The following is a 19,105-nucleotide window of genomic DNA, read 5'->3' as shown; positions in this document are numbered from 1 at the left end:
AATGCTTGACACTAGGCTTCACCCCAAACATCAACTCATAAGGAGACTTCATATTAATCGGACTAAGAGGCACCCGATTAATCACATAAGTTGCACAAGCCATACCTTCCGCCCATAAGGCCTTGGGTAAATTTTTGCATACAACCAACTTTTACAAGTTCCCACAAGATGCCTAATCTTCCTCTCCGCCACTCCGTTTTGTTGAGGCGTATAGGCCCAAGTGAGATTCATTTGGATACCATGGTCACGATAAAGCGTAGAAAATTCATCGGAAGTAAACTCCCCGCCATCATCGGTTCTCAACCGCTTGATCGACTTATGAAGTACACCTTCAACGATCTTCCTGAACTCAACAAACTTAGACAATGCATCGGATTTCTCCCTTATAAAATACACCCATGTGAATCTAATAAAATCATCAACAAATAACAACATGGAGCGGAAGCCGGAAAGTGAAAGTGTCATACAAGGTCCCATTACATCACTCTGGATAAGCTCCAAAAGGGCCTTGCACCTTGAAAGAGACTTGTCAAATGGAAGACGATGTGCCTTACCATATTGACAACCCTCAAACACCTTTCCACCACCAAAAGAATTCAAATTTGGTAGCCCATTCACTAGATTCTTAATCCCCATGACCTTCAATTTAACCATGCTAATATGACCCAATCTAGCATGCCAAATTGAAGCGCCATCATTTGTACTTATTTTATCAACATATAAGGTTGAAGCCAATAAAATAAACAAATCTTTAACCCTCTTACCGATGTAGACAACATCCGCCTTCAAGCTTGAAATATTCTGAAGAAATTTCACCTCCTTAGGCCCGAACAAAACATAATTTCCCGCATCAACCGTATTTGCGACCGAGAAAAGATTCTTCTTCATACCGGGAACATGAAACACACTCTTAAGTGTAATAGGATCCTCATTTGCACCACCAATGGTAATGACCCCTTCTTTCTCTACCGGATGTATAGTGTTGTCCGCCGTGATAATAGCATCGTTGCCTTCATATTTTCGGAACTTTGAGAATTTGGATTCGTGGCCGGTAAGATGATGCTGACAACCGGAATCGACAATCCAATCATCCTCAAAATTGATGGATGCCAAAGCACCCATCATAGTAGTTTCCGCCACGAAACATCTACCCCAATCTTCTTCATTTTTTCGGTCATCAACATTTTCGGCTACATTACCATCCTTCAATTTCACACGGCAATTCTTTTGTATATGCCCAAGTTTACCACATTGGTAACACTTGATACACTTTCGGTTTCTATAACCCTTAACGAATGATCCACCTTCATCTCCACTTTTACTTGGAAAAAATTTCTTCTCTTTGTATTTGTTGAAGGGTTTCTTATTGCTTGGAATAATGCTTCTCTTTCACTCCCGGATATTGAACAACCCGTCAGTTTTCTAGCTAAAGACTCTTGTGAAGAAAGAAGATTCTCAAACTCCACCAAAGAAGGTTGCCGATCCCACCCTTGAATCGACGTAACATAAGGAATGTACTCTCTTTTCAACCCACGAATAATATGCCGCTTCATTCGTGCCTCCGAAATAGGCTCTTCTGAATCCAATAGAGAAATCTCCGAACAAAGATTCTTAATCTTCAAAAAGAATTGAGAAATAGAGAGACTAACTTGTGTAGTATTTGCCAACTCATTCTCTGTAATGACTGTGATTATCTTCTTCTTTCAAAACTCTAAGATTTAGGCCATTGGATCAGTGAAACTATTTTCAAGGGTGGGGATCAACGATCCATCAATGATCAACCCTTGATCTTAGTTTTAATCACTGTTTTTCCTTTAATTTGCTTTGATCCATAGATCTTAGAATCTAAGGCTATTGAAGGTTATAACTAAATTCCCTAAATGAGAGAAGAAAATAATTCTTGTTGTAAAAATAATTTTCACGGAAAATATCACTTAAAACGTGGAAAGTTAAAAAAATAAAATAAGATAAAAAGTTATGGGAAGAAACCCACGTTTTCCCTTGTATGGGAAAACGTGCATATGGTGTGGGTCCACCTAAAATCTTTTCAATAATCCATTGAATTTGTATACTTTGCTTTTAATTAAAAATAGCATTGCAAAACTACTAATTATATATATAATTAGAGTAAGTAACAATGATTGTATGATAAATAAGTTAGGAATGTTGGGAAGGAAAAGATTCTTTTTCTTTTTGGAGATTTGATATCCACTTTGAAAGGAATCTTGTACGCCTCTTTTGGTATGGTAGATTTACTTATGTGAAATTCAAAATCTCTAAATTATAGCAGATTTCTTAAAAGATAAGATCTTGTGATTTTGGAATATGAGCAATCAAATCCCAACAATAGTGGGACCCCCAACTCATGTTCCCAAAAAAACCCACACTCTCTCTTATATATATTGCCTATATTTTGTGGCCCATTGGGAAATCAAGGGATTTGATTGTGAGCAACTGCCATATCTCCTTCATTCTCTTTTATATATTGTCTATATTTTGTGGTCCATTGGGTAATCAAGGATGTGATTGAGTTACTTAAAGGTTAAGTAACTATATTGAATAGATTAGTTGAAAGATTCAAGGGATCCTACAATTCAAATTTAGGAAAACAACCAAAACTACAACAAAGAAGAGAAGAATATAAGAAACTTGGGCTCTCTCCCACGTCCAAATTTCTGGACGCCCAAGTGAGAGAGAGAGATCCACCTACAAATATATATATATATATATATATATATATATATATATATATATATATATATATATATAGATTGAAGAAGAAGAAGAAGTGGAAGGCTTTTTTTTTTATCCTATTCATAATTTCAAGTACGTTCAGAGTTAATTAAGTTGTTGAATTCTTTTAACAAATGAGGGATGTAATACTCATGATTTTTGGTAGATGAATTGAGTTCCTCAATTTAAAATCATGATTTCCATATGAAATTTTATTACTCAAGTTTTACAGTGGGTGAGACAATGAAATCATAAGGCTTCACTTTTATTTTATTACTCAAATATATTTTGGTCAATTTTAAGGTTTTATGTGTATTGTGATTTGTGACTAGGTAAGTCTTACAACTGATTCTTTTTATTTTCTTTGTATATCAAACAGTAAAAGAATTTATACGTAAGTTAAAACCTTGTATTGACAGTTGAATTTCAAACGTATGTTGTATGTATTAGTAAACCTTCCAAGTGACCCTATATGTATGTCTTATGAAAAATCATGATAAAATTAAGGTAAACTAAATATGAATTATAATATTTTTACCCAAATTTCAGAACTCAAAAGTTAATATTTCTCCAGAAACTCAATTTTTAAGGAAAGAGGTTAATCGTTTTCTTGAAATCCAAACCCATTTTATCATAAAAAATTCAATAACCATATCAAAAGTTTATAAAAATCCATGAAAAGTTTTCTATGACATACCAATAACATATGTTACTGGTTTGTAAAGAAAAATTCTCGAAATTAAGTAATTTTACTACCAAAAATAATTACGACACATAAAAAGAAGCTTTAATTAGGATAATAAAGAAAACAGTTTTTTTTCAAAATTTTATTTCATGAAAAATTCAATTTATGTCTAAAATTAAGGTCTAAATAGTTTCATGGGTTTTCAAAACCATTTGATATTTATTAAAAATAAGCAAATTTCAGAATAATTTAAATTCGAGTCAAATAAATTCACAAAATTCTGAACATTTTTGGGTAATCTGAAACTATCAAAATCGGACTGGAAACAAAATTTTACCTTGTTTCGACTTGATTTGTTACATTTTTAATTTTATTCTTCTAGAAATAACCCTTTTCTGGGTTACCGTTCAAAAAATAAAACGAAAAATAAGACGAACCAACCATGTGTGAAAAATTATATTTTCCAGTGGTTTTAGAATTTACTTTATTCTCAGAAAATATAAATTTTAGAAAAACACCAAGATTTGAATGACTTGCTTTGAAAACCAAGTTTGAAACCCATCTCGAATGAAAATCAAAAGAAAATCAATATTTAATGGAGAAAAATTAATTTCCAAATGAAATTATAGAATTAATGATATTATGATTTATATTACACCATACTGAAATTTCATCAAAAATTTCATCCATTTAGACTATGTTCGAAAGTCAAACCCTAAAAAACATCATAAACATGCTTTCTAAACCAAAAATTGAAAAGTGGAAGAACACCTACTGTTGATAGCGAATCCTTGTCTCTAGGGTGTGTAATTCTAGGATATTCGATTTGTCATACCCTTATAAACGTTAGAAAACCCCGAAGAACGATCCTGTAATCTCCAATATGTTGTATATAGAAGAAGGATGGAAGAAATAAGTCCGGATTTACACGTAAAAATCTCGCTTCCAATGTTCACCATATGGAGGTGAAACTTGAAGTCCGTGAAAAAGAACGAAAAAGAATGCTGTCTCTGCCCTTATCTCTTTGGTAAAGTAGAACGCTTGCAGAGGTAAAGAAGAAAGCATTGCAGGAGGTAAAGAAGACACCATACGGAGGTCAAACTAGAGGTATGCTCCTCCCCTCCTCTCTCTCTCCCTCTCTCTCCTTTTTGTTTAGGGTTTTTTTCTTTTCTTCCATCATCATCTGGTTCCACTTAGCAATCCCTATTTTCGTTTGGGATTTTGTGGATTTGATACGCTTTGATTTGCATCCCTATTTTCATGCCTTGGGTTTAATTTGACATGCTTTGGTTCTAGGTTTAAACCCTAGGTTCTTTTGGGTTTAATCCCTCTGTACTTTTTCTATGCTTTTTTATTCTCTTTAATTCCTCTGTATTTTCTGCAAACTTTTATACTTTGATTTCGTAGTTGCAGCTTGCATGATTTATCCTTGATGTGGTTTGTCGGGCTAACAGAAAGTTCTCTCATTTCTTGGAAGACTATCTTGACGCTTGATGAGATTTGGATGTAGATGGTGGATTGTCTGGTTTATGTGGGAGTTCCCATTTTTTAATCTAGGACTCAATACCACTTGAAGATCTGGGTAGAATTTCTACTTAGTAAGGAGCTCTGTGGGTATATTTTGGTATATGTTTCTTGCAAAGATTAAAGGTGTTGTACAGTTAAAAAAATTAGTGGATATGCAACGAAAACGAGTATATAATCAGGTTTTTTTACGCTCATGTGAAAAAAACACTGATATAATACCTCTCCCCCTCTTCCATTTCTTTCAATGATTGCTGCCTACTGATTCTTGTTCAAAGTTGTTTCGTCCCCTTCATCGATGGTATTCTAAGTTCTGTCTCAATCCTTGTATCTCTGTCTGAAGCCAAAACATGCGTTGTTGAAGATGATAAATTCCAATCAAGGAATTTATATATGAGTTGGCATTTGAGTGACCCGTCAAAATTGACTCGCGGGTCACCCAACCCGCCAAAACATGGGTTGGGTTGGGTGAACCCGCAGATACCCTCATTTTTTTTTGTTCAAGTAGATACAGGCCGTATTTCCTAACTCGCAACAAATGGCAGCTTTTAGATTAAATAAGAGATTTCTCTCTTTTGGAGGGTACTCCAGGCATTTTGTATTAGTTAATTGAGAAGCAATTTATATGAACTGTGAGATCAAAGAAAAAGAGAAATGGACGGTCTAGATTAAGAGGAAATGCAACCTAGTATAAAAGGGACAAGGGTTCATTTGCAATGGGGGTACTCCATGCATTTTTTTCTAAGTCTCTTATTTTGTTTTTCTTAGCTTTGACGAGTGTCATTTTAACAGAAAGGAGTTCTAGTAGAAATGGCTTGGCTAGTGACGTTGGTATTTCATCAAATGATCCAGGCAAGGGATGATAAATGGCAAGCTGGTTTTTAGGGTTTTGCCGCGGAAGAGTTAAGATTTCTTTATTTTAAAATTTCTTGATTGGCTGTTATTATCTTAGCTTTGACGAGTGTTATTTTACGTTGTGTTCCTTCACATGTACGGTTTAGATGGGTATACCTAGCCCGGCCCAGTTTTGATGGGACCCGCACAGGCCGGTTCAAATTTCAACGGGTCACTAATTTAGTGACTAAATTACGGGCGGGCAGGGTGGACCCACGGGTCCAGGTCACTTTTTGTCAGGTCTAATAATTGATGCGATTGATCTATTCGGAACACCATGGTCCCACCACGATTTAATGATCCAATGCACCCACAAAATAGATGACTCAATTCCATGGACGTTGGGCAATCACAAAATGAAGTAATCCATGGAGAGTGTTAAACTAGTTTAAAGAAAGCATCCTCCCTAGGTAGACCTAGCAAACGGGTGGGTCGGGTCATGTCAACCCGCGGGTCATGCAAGTGCGGGTCATGCGGGTTGCGGGTCAAAATGACCCGCATTCCTACGGGTCAGCAACCAGGTGACCCATACCCAGTGCGGGTGGGCCGGGTCGACCCGTGGGTCACCCGCAATTTTTTTTTTTTTTTTTAAAGTAAATTTCTTTTACAGAAAAGGCAATCTCAAGGTGAAGTTCTGGAAAGCTTCAAGGGGACTGGTGCTAATAAAGAATCATGGTTGTAAGACAAATAAAAAGGAAATATAGCTGATGGTGGCCGAATCGAAGGTGGCTCGGATGGTGGCCTGATCGGCAAGGAGGTTGGTCGGAGGTAAGGAGGTGGCTCGGATGGTGGCCTTCTTCTTCCTTTGGTTTTGCTCCGATGGTTGGAGGTAAGAGGTTACAGAGATGAGAAATCCTAACTCGGTGACTCCCTAAATGGCTAAATCTAAAAAGCTATAAAAGAGAAAAGTATAAAACCCTAACTCCCTTTGTTTTTGCTTTTGATATTTTGATCTTAACCTTTGATTTTTCATCTTTTTAAATAATAAAAATAAAAAGTTAAACAAAAAGTAAAATCCACAAAACCCGCGGGTTAACCCGACCCGACCCATGTTTTGGCGGGTTGGGTGACCTGCGGGTCGATTTTTATGGGTCACGAAAATTCCGACCCGTACCCGCAAATTTGTGGGTGGGCCGGGTCGACCTGCGGGCACGGGTCGGTTTTGCCAGGCTATCCCTAGGGGTGCAAGTTTGGCCTTGTCGGCCCTGACCCGCCCCGAGGCCGAACATGGTTAGGGTTGGATTTTCCAACCCTGAGGGCGGATCAGGGTTCATCTTTTTAGACCCTGACTCAGGTTGGGTCGGGTTCTGGGTTAATGCCTCGGGTACCCTGACCCGACCCGACCCTAAGTTTTCTATTATAGAATTGAACCATCTATGCATGTTTCTTTTGCTAATGTTTTCTATTATCTTGGATTGATGTTTCTTTAGATTATTATTATTGATTGTCTCTGTTGCCCATCATGTTGTTGAATTCCTATTGTCTTATTTTGTTCCCTTTCTCCGTTTATTGATCATTTTGTTCTGTTGCTTTATTTTTGGCACTCTTAACAAGTTAACAGGTATTTGCACTAGGGTCAATTAGGGCCGGCCCGGCCCGGCCCTACCCAATCAGGGCCAATCAAGGCAGGCCAGGGCCAGCACTGAGCCCTGCAGGGCGGGCCATGGATTGGAGGTTCTTCGGCCCTGACTCAGGGCGGGTCAGGGCCGAGATAATGGGATCCAGGGTTTTGAAAAACCCGACCCAACCCGACCCTGTTGTAGCCCTAATCCTCCCTACAAAACGATATTATCTTTGTATTTATTGTAGGAGTGAATATTCTCTTAAAATACTCTTTTTAAGAGGGAACGGTAAACGATATTATCTTTACATTGATGCTTCTTCTCTTGGCATCAATTCAACAAAGGCATTTTTAGCTTATAGTCTAATTATGATCTGAGACCTTTCTTAGTACAGGATAATATATTGAAAAAATCTCCATTGCTGAAGGGAAATGATATATTCACCCCTTATTCTTCCCCAGGCTAACCCCTTGGGGTGTAATACTACAGTAATCATAATTCATAAATGCACTAGAGGGGGCTGGCCCGAGGAAAAAAAAGGGGTGCAATATGTCACTTTCCCCGAAGAAACATCTTGCATGTGGCTACATTTTAGATGACAACATAAATTTGATATTGCCCAACCATAAATTTTTATAAACAACCCGCATGTCAATGTGTCCTATTTGATTAATTAGGCGTTCGTGATAACTGCCCCCAATTTGACCACGAACACTACATTAATTGGATCAGGTGGTTCGCAATCTATATTAGCAAAACTTCACATTTTCTCTTTGAAAATATGCATTTTATTTCCTTTTCACCCAAAAATGTGTGGGAATTGCTAGCTTTTGTCCCCATTCACGAGTTGGCTGGTTTGGCATGCAACAGACCAGCCTCGAAATGCCTTTTGCGATAGACCCTAGCAAATCCCAAAATGTATTATTGACATTTTCAATAGGACTTTAAACCTTTGGAAAATTTAAAACAATCATTTTTATTAAATTGTTAAATAGCCTTTATAAAAGTTTTCAGAATGGATGGATACTGTCACGCCCCGAACCCAGAATTTTAGGTATGGCGCACGTGACAGCCGCCGCACGCCCATAGGGTCACCCCCACAAGCATGCAAGGCTCCTTTACAATCAACTATTCTCAACATTCAGCGCAACTAATAATTACGGAAATTTTAGTCTCAATTAAAGCTCAAATGAAATACATATATAGGTCCGTAAGTTTAAATCCACAATAAAACAACAAAAGTTTCTAAACTGGAAATAATGAAAGAAACCAGGAAATGTCTTAGGTTCCAATCCAAGTGCCTGAACTCAGCAAGTCTACTGCCGCTCCTCGGTATCTGAAAATTGTTAAACCACATAATGAGCTAACAGCCCAGCCGGTTTTCCAAATCCAAGCCAGCTAATAGGAAAATGAAAACATGACGGTGCGGAAAAGAAGTAACATGCCATAAAACTTTAGTCTATGCAGAAATTGATAAGAAGTGGGAAAATCATTTCTACATTAGCTACATAAGAAAAATACGTGTTTTTACAAAAACGGTTCCAACCACTCGGTTATGCAGTTTTCCGCTTTGAAATCAATGACAATGAATATATATTTCCAAACACTTGGTTTTGCAGTTTTTCCACTTAGAAATCAAATACTTAACAGTCTTCTCTGTGGCCAATTTCCAACCTTATTGGCAAGTAGCGGAACCCAAGGCGAACACTTGTTCGCAGGACTCACAGGTCCAAAAGCGCACAATGTAATATTATCAATAGCCAAAGGACTCCCTACTGGCCGCCCGAGATCAACCTTACGGGCAGATAAAATTTGACCGGTCTACGTGATCACGTCCAGTGTACTCACCCACTGGCAGGTTGGGCACTTGATCCCCACCAGAGATCAACCTTACTGGCGAAATCCATTCCATACCAAGACTGTATACAAATATAGAGAGAAGCAATTTAATGTTTGCAATATCGTGCCATAAATTTTGTAGACGTTTCAAACCATTGGGGGCTCCCCCGTTCAAAACCATTTGGGGCTCCCCCGTTCCAAACCATTGAAACCATATCATATATAAAATGCTTTTCAATAGTGTTTCATGAACTTGAGTTTCCAAAAATCATGTTAGTCACAAAGCTCTTTTTTTTTTTGTATAGATAAGGAAGCATGTTAAGACTAAAGCATTTCATGGATAATGACAATTCAATCATTTGGAATGACATGCTAAAAGAAAATAGTGAGAAACCTTTTCAAAACAAGTTCCATGTAATGAACTGTAATAAAAGCTTGCAACAAATCTAAGTATATGAAATATACATAATACACTGACATAGGGTAGGATCACCTACCTTAAGCGCAATCTCCAAGAATTACTTTGCAAGGTCAAGATTGATGCAGGTGTAACCACTAGCTCAGTTTATACCCAAGTCTAGGGAAGGATCAACTTCTTTAAGGAATTCCGTCGAACACCCTATGTAGCATCAAATTCCAATAAGGATTTTATTCTAGAAGATATCAACTAGTAAAAATCATTTAGGCCTCGGATATGGTTCAAATATGATCACCGAAACCACTAAGCTCCATAGTTTATGATAAAAGCTAAAGGTCAGACTAAGGAATTCAACTTCCTGGACATTTTAGTACCCATAGCTCAATTGGAGACATCATAACCAATGTTGGTTCTATTATTAGAGAATAGCCATAAGGCATAGCATGATGATCTGAACCGTCCAATTCATGCCTAGGGTAGCCAAATGCCTTATGGAGTGAAATTAATTCACTTTTGGTTCCATTTATGAAAACTTAATGATCAGCTATAGTGGAAACTGAGAGGGCTTTTACAATCAATTTGTACTGTCCAAAGAAGACATTTAAATTAAAATGCCGCCTTTAAACAATGGCTAGGGATTTGTTATTTTTTAAGACAAATTACATTTTTTGAAGCTAAGTCTCAAGATTAACAAAAAGATCCCCCCTCAAGCATAGAGAGATGAGAAAGAGGTTGGTGGATGAAATGAAACCTAGAGTTATCGGACTGTTGGGGTGGAAGGTTACTCACCTCTCGCTGCAAAGACCAAGCAATAGTAAGCTTTTTCCTGGTTGAGAAGGAACGGCGACAACCAATTGTGGTCGTGTCAAAGGTGACTACAAGTATGAGATGGAGGGTCCAGAGACAACAAGCTTCCTCTTGCACTTTCCACCAAAGACGACACAGATCGAACTTCCAAGGTATTTCAAAACCCCAAGAAAGGAGGCTAAACAATGCAAATGAATGGCGGAAGGGGCTGAAACAACTAGCAATAGGGGCTGCTTGTATTGAATTAGAATCCATTGGCATTGATTTTAGGGGATGTTGTAGATGAGGGCACAAATACAAAGTGGTTGCTGTCATTCAAGGAAGAGGGGAAAAATGATGCCTTGAAAGAGAACTAATCTAGTCTCTGATATTATCTTCAATTGAGAGAAAAGACCAACAATGGTCTCCAGTCCAAAGTCAATCCTCTTCATACATGCTAGGTGACTCATTTTTCCATAAGGCTTGATTTGTAAGAAAGGCAACTGCCTTGATCGACCATGCAACAATTAAATTTGATTTGGCAAAATTTCCTTCCTTGCATATGACAAAAAGGTAAGCAATTTAATTGGGTTAGGTAACTTGCCTTCCTTGCCCATGGCCAACCCAACACACCAATCCAAATTGCCTTGCTTGCCCACCATGCTATATTTAGTTAAGAAATTAATTGGCTATTCTTATGGCAACAAATCATGGCCATCCAAAATTCAAAGAAGGCACTAACGGATTTGGTCATCTCTCCTACTTTCCCTTTATAAACAAGATTGATATGGGAAATATCATTCTTTACACTTTCCTTTAAGAACTTCTATCTAGGATCCTACAGTACCTTACTAGTCCAATAATCATCATGGCCTTTAAAAATTAAAACACTTCTAATTCAATTTCTAGTCACCGAAATTGAAATCCCTAAGAGCACACAAAAATCTTGTCCTTACTTTATTTATGGCATTTGCTTAAAAGTATAGCTACTTTTAGTAAAACATCAAATACCTGATTTTGATAATGACACCCTATTAAAAAAAACTACCACTTTTAAAATTACCCTATTCTAGAGGCATGAGTTTTGGTAGGGACACTCATTTCCAAGCAAATATTCCTAATTTCAATTTTAGTAACGACACTCATTCCAAGGAACTTAATCATAAGTCCATTTGATAATAACACCCATTACAAGTAGTTAAAACATGTTCAAGCATTGGGGCTGGGTGTTACAGATATCTCTTCCCATCAAATTGTTTTCTCCTTCCCATTTGCTACTTTCCTTTTACATTTCTCATTTTCTTTTCAATAGGCGCCTTTTGGTTTGTCTCCCCCAATTGGAAAGAAAGTAAAAAAGGAACAAATTAATCTACCTGTTTCACTTTCTTTTAAATCCACGGATGAGCCAAACGAGCCTTATGCTCTTCTTACTAATAACTTTCATTAGGATCAAGAAATGAGGGCTCTTCGCACTCATTCTAAATAGACGGAATAAGGGCTGCAATGCTATCTATTTTACGGTCCTGAGTAGCGGCCAGTCTAGGTATGGAACTGGGTGGGACCAAGCCTGATATGAGACAGGTTTAAAGGGCCTTGCCTTACGCGTTCCATCAGCTTTGGAGCTTTTGGTGTATTGGTAAAGTACCTAACATTTGGTATTAAAGCAGCCACCACGTCCGGTGTTCGAGTGACGGGACGACCTGTGGAGAGGACTACCTAGAAAGGGCTACCGGGTAAAAAGCCAGAGTGAAAGCCGCCAGAGTGAAGTTGCCGTAGAGTGGGCCACCGTGGAAGGGGGGACCTGTGGAAATGGATGCCTGGAAAAAAGGCCAGAGTGAAAGCCATCAGAGAATGGGCCACTGAGGACGGCAGATTCGGAAGCGTGGTGGTATGTTACTGTCCTGAGTGGGGGCCCGCCTAGGTATGGGACTGGGTGGGACCCAGCCTAGTATGGGACTTGCTGGGTGGGACCCAAGAGTAGTGGTGAAGAAGCCCGGAAGCTTCCATCAGTCCCAAGGCCACAACAATCAGCGATATGGCATGTCTGGGAATATGAATCTACAGTAAAGAGGTGCATATAGAGAGAAAATCAGCAAGATATTGTCCCAGATAGAAAAATACAGAGCAAGTGCGGTGAAGGACCAAGAAAGGCCAAGAACAGGAGAGAAGAGGGAACTGTTTATGATGAACAAGGGCACCAACTGATCACATTAGATAAGTCCCTCTCAACCTAAAACTTTCTTCTCAACTTAGTAAAAATGCGAATACTACAGAAACAATTACAAGCTTGGTCTTTGTTGGAATCCTTGAAACCTAATGGATTGAAATGTGCCATCAAAATCTCACCTTTGTAAGTCTAGTCCTTGTACCTTTTTCAGAATCAGGCCTAAAAACGGGTGAAAGAAAGGCAATACAAGAGCAACATGGAAACATAACTAGAATTCTTCCTGAAAAGATCTTTGCTCTGGTTGGTTCTTTGCGCCCTGTTTCGGTGTAGCAGCTATATTTCAATTCATCCTCCTCTTCCAAGGCTTTCATAATTGGAAGTCGAACTCATTTCGTATGATTGGAGTTGCCGGAGGTTTGGTTGCTGCTCTACTATGCAATATTCATGGTACTATCATAGAAAATATGTTGTTCTATGATCCCCCACCCGACTTCTATCAAAATTTAGCCCCGTAACATCAAGAGGATCACTCCATCTTGTGTGTTTCCTATAGTTGTTTGTTCAGCGAAAAATAATATCCTTCTATCTCCTCGGAGATCTTGAGTTGAGATCACCCAAAATTCATTCCATTCCAATGCCCACCTAATGATTATGACTTTTGATCCCCAATATCTGCTAATGAGTTGTCCTCAAAGGTTCTTCCTCCCCAAACCAACCAAAGCACCACATAAAGAATGACCGACCAAAGAACACTATTTTTCTTCGTAATGGCCCATTTTCCATTGACAAAGTTGGTGGATGTTGGATTCCTAAACAACCAAGTAAGGCCATACCACTTTAGCACTGAAGTCCAAGCCGTTCAAGTCACCTTACAATTGATGAAAAGGTGATAGTCTGCTGAACCCCTTTGTTTACACAATGAGCAATGTTCTTGATAATCTACCTTTGCTTCCTCCCTTTGTCTACATACTGAGCATGTGCTTAATAATCTATCTTTATTTTTTAGAACATCCAAAGTGTTAACCTTCCTCCAAGCCACTATCCAATGAAGAGGTTATCTTGATCTCCAGAGCTTTGCAAGTGTAGATGAAGAGCTGCCTTCCAATACGAGAAGCTGAGTGTGTCTATCAGGCTTAAAATGAAAAAAGAACATAACAAACAGAAACAAGAAAAAAACAAGTAAACCTCCTCTAACATGAGGAGTAAATGCAGATGACACACCAGCACATTGTCTCTAAGACCATTTGTAAAGATTAGATATGCAACCGATTTTCCAGTACCTCTAAGAATTTTTAATATAGACTTCCTTGACCATAGTTCTAGACAGGAAGCCATGTATAGATTTTGGAAGGCATAGAACAAATTTATAATACCTCAACACATGCTCTTTGAAAATTTTTAGAGAATTTCTATTATTCTTGAATTTCTTGGATAAATTACAAAGACAATTGATGGTGCTTATAAAGAGCACTTACACGATAAACATAGAAATAAATCAAGACAACTATGGAAAGAGATAACACTGGAATATTCTAATCTAACCTAATCAAATCTACTTTCCTAATCTCTCTTGCTTGCCTCTTCTAATCCACTTGGTTAATTTATCTAGTTGCTTCATTTAGCCAACTTACCCAATCTACCTCCAAGATGATCCAACGGTGAGATCTTAACCCAATCCAACCGTTGGATCCCACATATTCTAACATGCCCCCTCAAACGTATATGGATTGAAAATCGATATACGTTTGAAAATAATGAAAAAATTCCCAATACAATAGAATTCCCCAAATTACAAATGTAATCAAAATCAACCGATTTGATGCACACTTCCAGAAATCGATGACGAAATCCTTTGATGAAGACTGATGTTGATGCCAATGATTATAGACGATGGTTGCCGAAGAAGATGTCGCTTCACTTGTTGTCACGAAGAGGGCTTAAAAGCCAATAGATCATAGCCTCGATAGGGCTAGATAATACTCAAGCCTTGATGGGTGAGTAAATATGGGTCACTATGGACCAAATGCCGGAATGGGCAAGAATTGGGTCACTATGGACCAATGCCAGAATTGGCAAGAAATGGGTCACAATGGACCGATGCTGGAATGGGCAAGAATTGGGTCACAATGGACCAATGCCGTGGGCGAGAAAAGGCCACGATGGACAAGAAATAATGGGTCAGCAAGTACCGATCCTCTTGGAATTTGACTCTCAGGCACGAACCTCAAATAATCGAGGCCCCTCAACTGAGTAGATAAATCAACTTCAGGCACGCACCTCAAAGAGGTACCTCAACTGAAATAGGACAAGGAAAATGGATGGAAAAGAAAAAAAGAAGAAGAAGCGACAACAAGCGACTACTATAATGACAACAACAACACAAAACTTTGAAAAAGTCGAGAAAATGAGTGTGCACATATCAAATTTGGGGATTTCACATATGGAAGATTTTGCAAGAAAAGGATTCAATTAAAATAAGGATAAAAAGGGGTTCTATATCAATCTTCGGGGAAGGTTTTGCAGAATAGCTCCAATTCAGGGTGATTGTGGGCACGAATTTGTAGCCTGCTTGAGGGTCCTTCAATCATGGACGTTACTTGTTCCATGCCATGCGGTGAGAGACTATCTCATGGAATGGGATGATTCGAAGGACAACTACTATAGGAGACAGATGAATATAAACCAAACATGTTGAAGGAAGCAGGTAAGAAGAAAAAAAGAATGAAAGGGATGTGTTTGCAGCGTTTGCGGATGGGCCCGGCGTGGGAGATTGTAGGGGGCCCGGCGGACGGCTAGATCGGCCGTCCGCCGGAACACTGTGTTGCAAACTTCGCGGTGAAGACACCTTAGGACCGAATTGCTCTGATACCATGAAGAATTTTAGAGAATTTCTATTATTCTTGAATTTCTTGGATAAATTACAAAGACAATTGATGGTGCTTATAAAGAGCACTTACATGATCAACATAGAAATAAATCAAGACAACTATGGAAAGAGATAACACTAGAATATTCTAATCTAACCTAATCAAATCTACTTTCCTAATCTCTCTTGCTTGCCTCTTCTAATCCACTTGGTTAATTTATCTAGTTGCTTCATTTAGCCAACTTACCTAATCTACCAACAAGATGATCCAACGGTGAGATCTTAACCCAATCCAACCGTTGGATCCCACATATTCTAACATGAGGAGTAAATGCAGATGACACACCAGCACATTGTCTCTAAGACCATTTGTAAAGGCTAGATATGCAACCGATTTTCCAGTACCTCATAAGAATTTTTAATATAGACTTCCTTGACCATAGTTCTAGACAGGAAGCCATGTATAGATTTTGGAAGGCATAGAACAAATTTATAATACCTCAGCACATGCTCTCAAACCAAATACCTTCATATCATTCAAAACAAAAAAAACCCAAATACCTTTCATGAATTTCCCTAAACGTGATATTGAGCAATAACTCAACTTGTAACATGATGATAGGAAGCCATGCTCCTGTGCCTGCACCTCTAGCCATAGTTCTCCAGAGCTATGCTATAGAAGTGTCAAAAAATATCCCAACTGAGTCAGACTACCTGAAGATGGATGATGAGTTCATTGATGAGCCTATTCGCATTTCTGGTTTACAAATTTTCCAGGATATATTTTAAAAATCAAGAGATTTGTCATTATTTATACAGATGCTAATGCTCGGGAAAACTCCAGTGGATAAAAATTAAAAAGCTAATTTCGACTACTAAATGAAAGTGTGTACCCCACCTCACAACAAATTGCATCTGAATATTTCTCTTTTTTCTAGGTAACAGAGGCTAAAAATTTAAAACAGATATTAATCTAATCTATATTTCAGCTCTATTACTTCTTTTTTAGTTCAATTCATTACAAAATTTTCTAGTCATGTACTTCATGGTATTCATTCAGAGATGTTAATAACTTGTTGAAGGATCTTTTTAGAATTTTGATATTAACATTCAGGAAACCCTTTACTTTAGAAATCAGGTCCTATTTATTTATTAGGTTGTTCTACATACATGTAGGCTCTTGATGTGATAAGGGGCAAGAACATCCTACTCCTGATGGATTCACATTTAGAGGGAAAACTCTCAACAGAAGAGGAAACTGTGCTCGTTGGCCTTGCTTCTCGATGTTTACAATACGAACCTAGGGAACGGCCCAATCCAAAGGACCTTGTTGCAACACTCACCGGATTGCAAACCAAACCAGAGGTAAGTTCTTTATCTTCCACTTTCTCATTGAGGGTGTTTTTCTAAGGAATGTATATGCCGTCTGTGCTCCTAAATTTTAGTTAGTATTCATCTTTGGCATGGTGGTATTGTACTTCTTCAAAGATCATTGTGCTATTTTGTAAGCCATGCCTTTTTTTATTACTTGATGATGAACCATGTCACAAATATCGACGAGAAATTCAATTTCTTGCAAGAAAATCACGATATTTTGATTAAACGATAAAAAAATATGTTTTTATCCCGAGAAATTGAATTTTATCACGAGGAATTGAATTTCTCATGATTTTATCGTGATAAAAACATAAAAACATATGTTTTTATCCCGACAATTTGTGGAAGGCTTGAACAAAATCGGCATGGCTATCGATAAGTCTTGCACGATGAAAAAAAAAAAAAAAGAAACAGAAAAAGAGGGGAAAAGAAGGATGGAGAAAGAAAGGAAATAGAAAAAAAATGAAAAAGCCACAAAAGAAAGTCGTCTTTGATTTTCAGTTTCGTCGTGTTCATCGTCGGAAAATCCGTCATTCCTCTCAACCTTCCCAACATCATCAAGAAGATTCTCATCCACGACCATTCTTGCGTCGAAATCCCAATTGTTCCAAACAAGCACGACGATGTAGCTTTGATGAAAACCGCGATCCAATCGATTTGACAATGGAGCTTCCTCAACACTTGGTAGTTAATCGCAGGACGAAGAGAAGAAAGTGAGCGAGAAGAAAAAGAAAAAGAAGATGGAAGAATTTTGAAAGGTTCTGCACAAATCTATCACCAACGAGCCAGTGCTTAATTTCCAACCTTAAGGACAAGGTTGATTCCAAGAGGGGTGGAATTATACGTGCCTAGATGGGTCCCATTTAAAATTGAATAAATTATCTTGTTATTTTAGAGAATAAGATCAGATCTTACTAGATCTGATATATTTAGTAGCTGGATAGAGTATAATATTTATTTAGTTATTTAGTTAGTGGCTGGATAGATTATAATTTAGATTAGCATAATCTTTATTTAGTTATTTTTATATTTATCATAAGATCTTTCTAGATCTTTCTATATTTATCTTGGAGTGCTTTATATAAGCACATGCTACTGTAATGGAAATCAATGAATGAAGAAACTAGTTTGAGAAATTGTGTCTTGTGTACAAAGGAGGACTGATCCTTCCCTCGAAGTGGATCAAGAGGCCGATCTTCCCTCTAAGAAGATCAATTGCGTTGCGAACCGATTCGGGTTCGTAACACTATCAGAGACATTAGTATCATAAGGTAGGAATAAGTCATGAGGCACTTCTAGTGTCATCCACCTGGACTAAAAATCCATGTGATAACTAAGAAAATACAAGCTCTTTGAAGGCTGCAATTTGTCTACGGAAAGTCCCTCACGGCTGCAGCCACCTCATCCCTAAGAAAAACTATACATGATTGCCTCTAAATAGAAGTTGATTTCATCTATGTTGAAAATTCTAGCACACTATTTTGGATGTTTCTAAGTTTGGAGTCCTTTGGGTTTCTAGATATTTTTTAGTTGGAAGCTTATTTTGATTTGGATTTTATCTACGAAATGACTAGAGGGAAATGATATATTCAACCCTTTTTCTTCCCTGGGCTAGTCCCCTCTTAAGTAGGCCTGTAAATGGACATTCGAAAATCAGATTACCGTCCGCATCCGAATCCGTTTAAAGCGAATAATATCCGAATCCGTTTCAAGCGGATATTATCCGAATCCGTTTATGAGATATCCGGCTCTTAGCGGATACAAATCTGGTAAATGGTACATCCGATCCGTTTAGTATCCGAATCTGAGAAGTACATCCGTTTATCCCGAATATCCGGATCCGGATCCGTATTCGAATATTCGAATCCGTATCTGTATCCGAATATCCTGAATATCTTTATCCGTATATCCGAATCCGTATTCGGAATCATTTTATTTATATTTATTATTAATAATATCTTCAAATAAGATTTACATTTTTGCCTGAGGAACACCTCAAATATAATTAGATTTACATTTTTTCCATCGATATATATATATATATATATATATATATATATATATATATAGAGAGAGAGAGAGAGAGAGAGAGAGAGAGAGAGAGAGAGAGGAAAGTGAAGCTACACCGGCGGTGTAGCTAACTTAGCTACACCGCCGGCTTAAAATACAATGGGCCCACATTGTTTTGGTGATCCAAACCATTCATTTGATTGGCCCTCACATAGATAGGGTGTCCATCAAAAATCAGCTCCAT

The sequence above is a fragment of the Tasmannia lanceolata genome, unplaced genomic scaffold, assembly GCF_043159265.1.
Source record: "Tasmannia lanceolata isolate RefF3 unplaced genomic scaffold, GAP_Taslan_0.1 ptg000011l, whole genome shotgun sequence".
NCBI classification, from domain to species: domain Eukaryota; kingdom Viridiplantae; phylum Streptophyta; class Magnoliopsida; order Canellales; family Winteraceae; genus Tasmannia; species Tasmannia lanceolata.
This window is presented reverse-complemented; position numbering follows the sequence as displayed.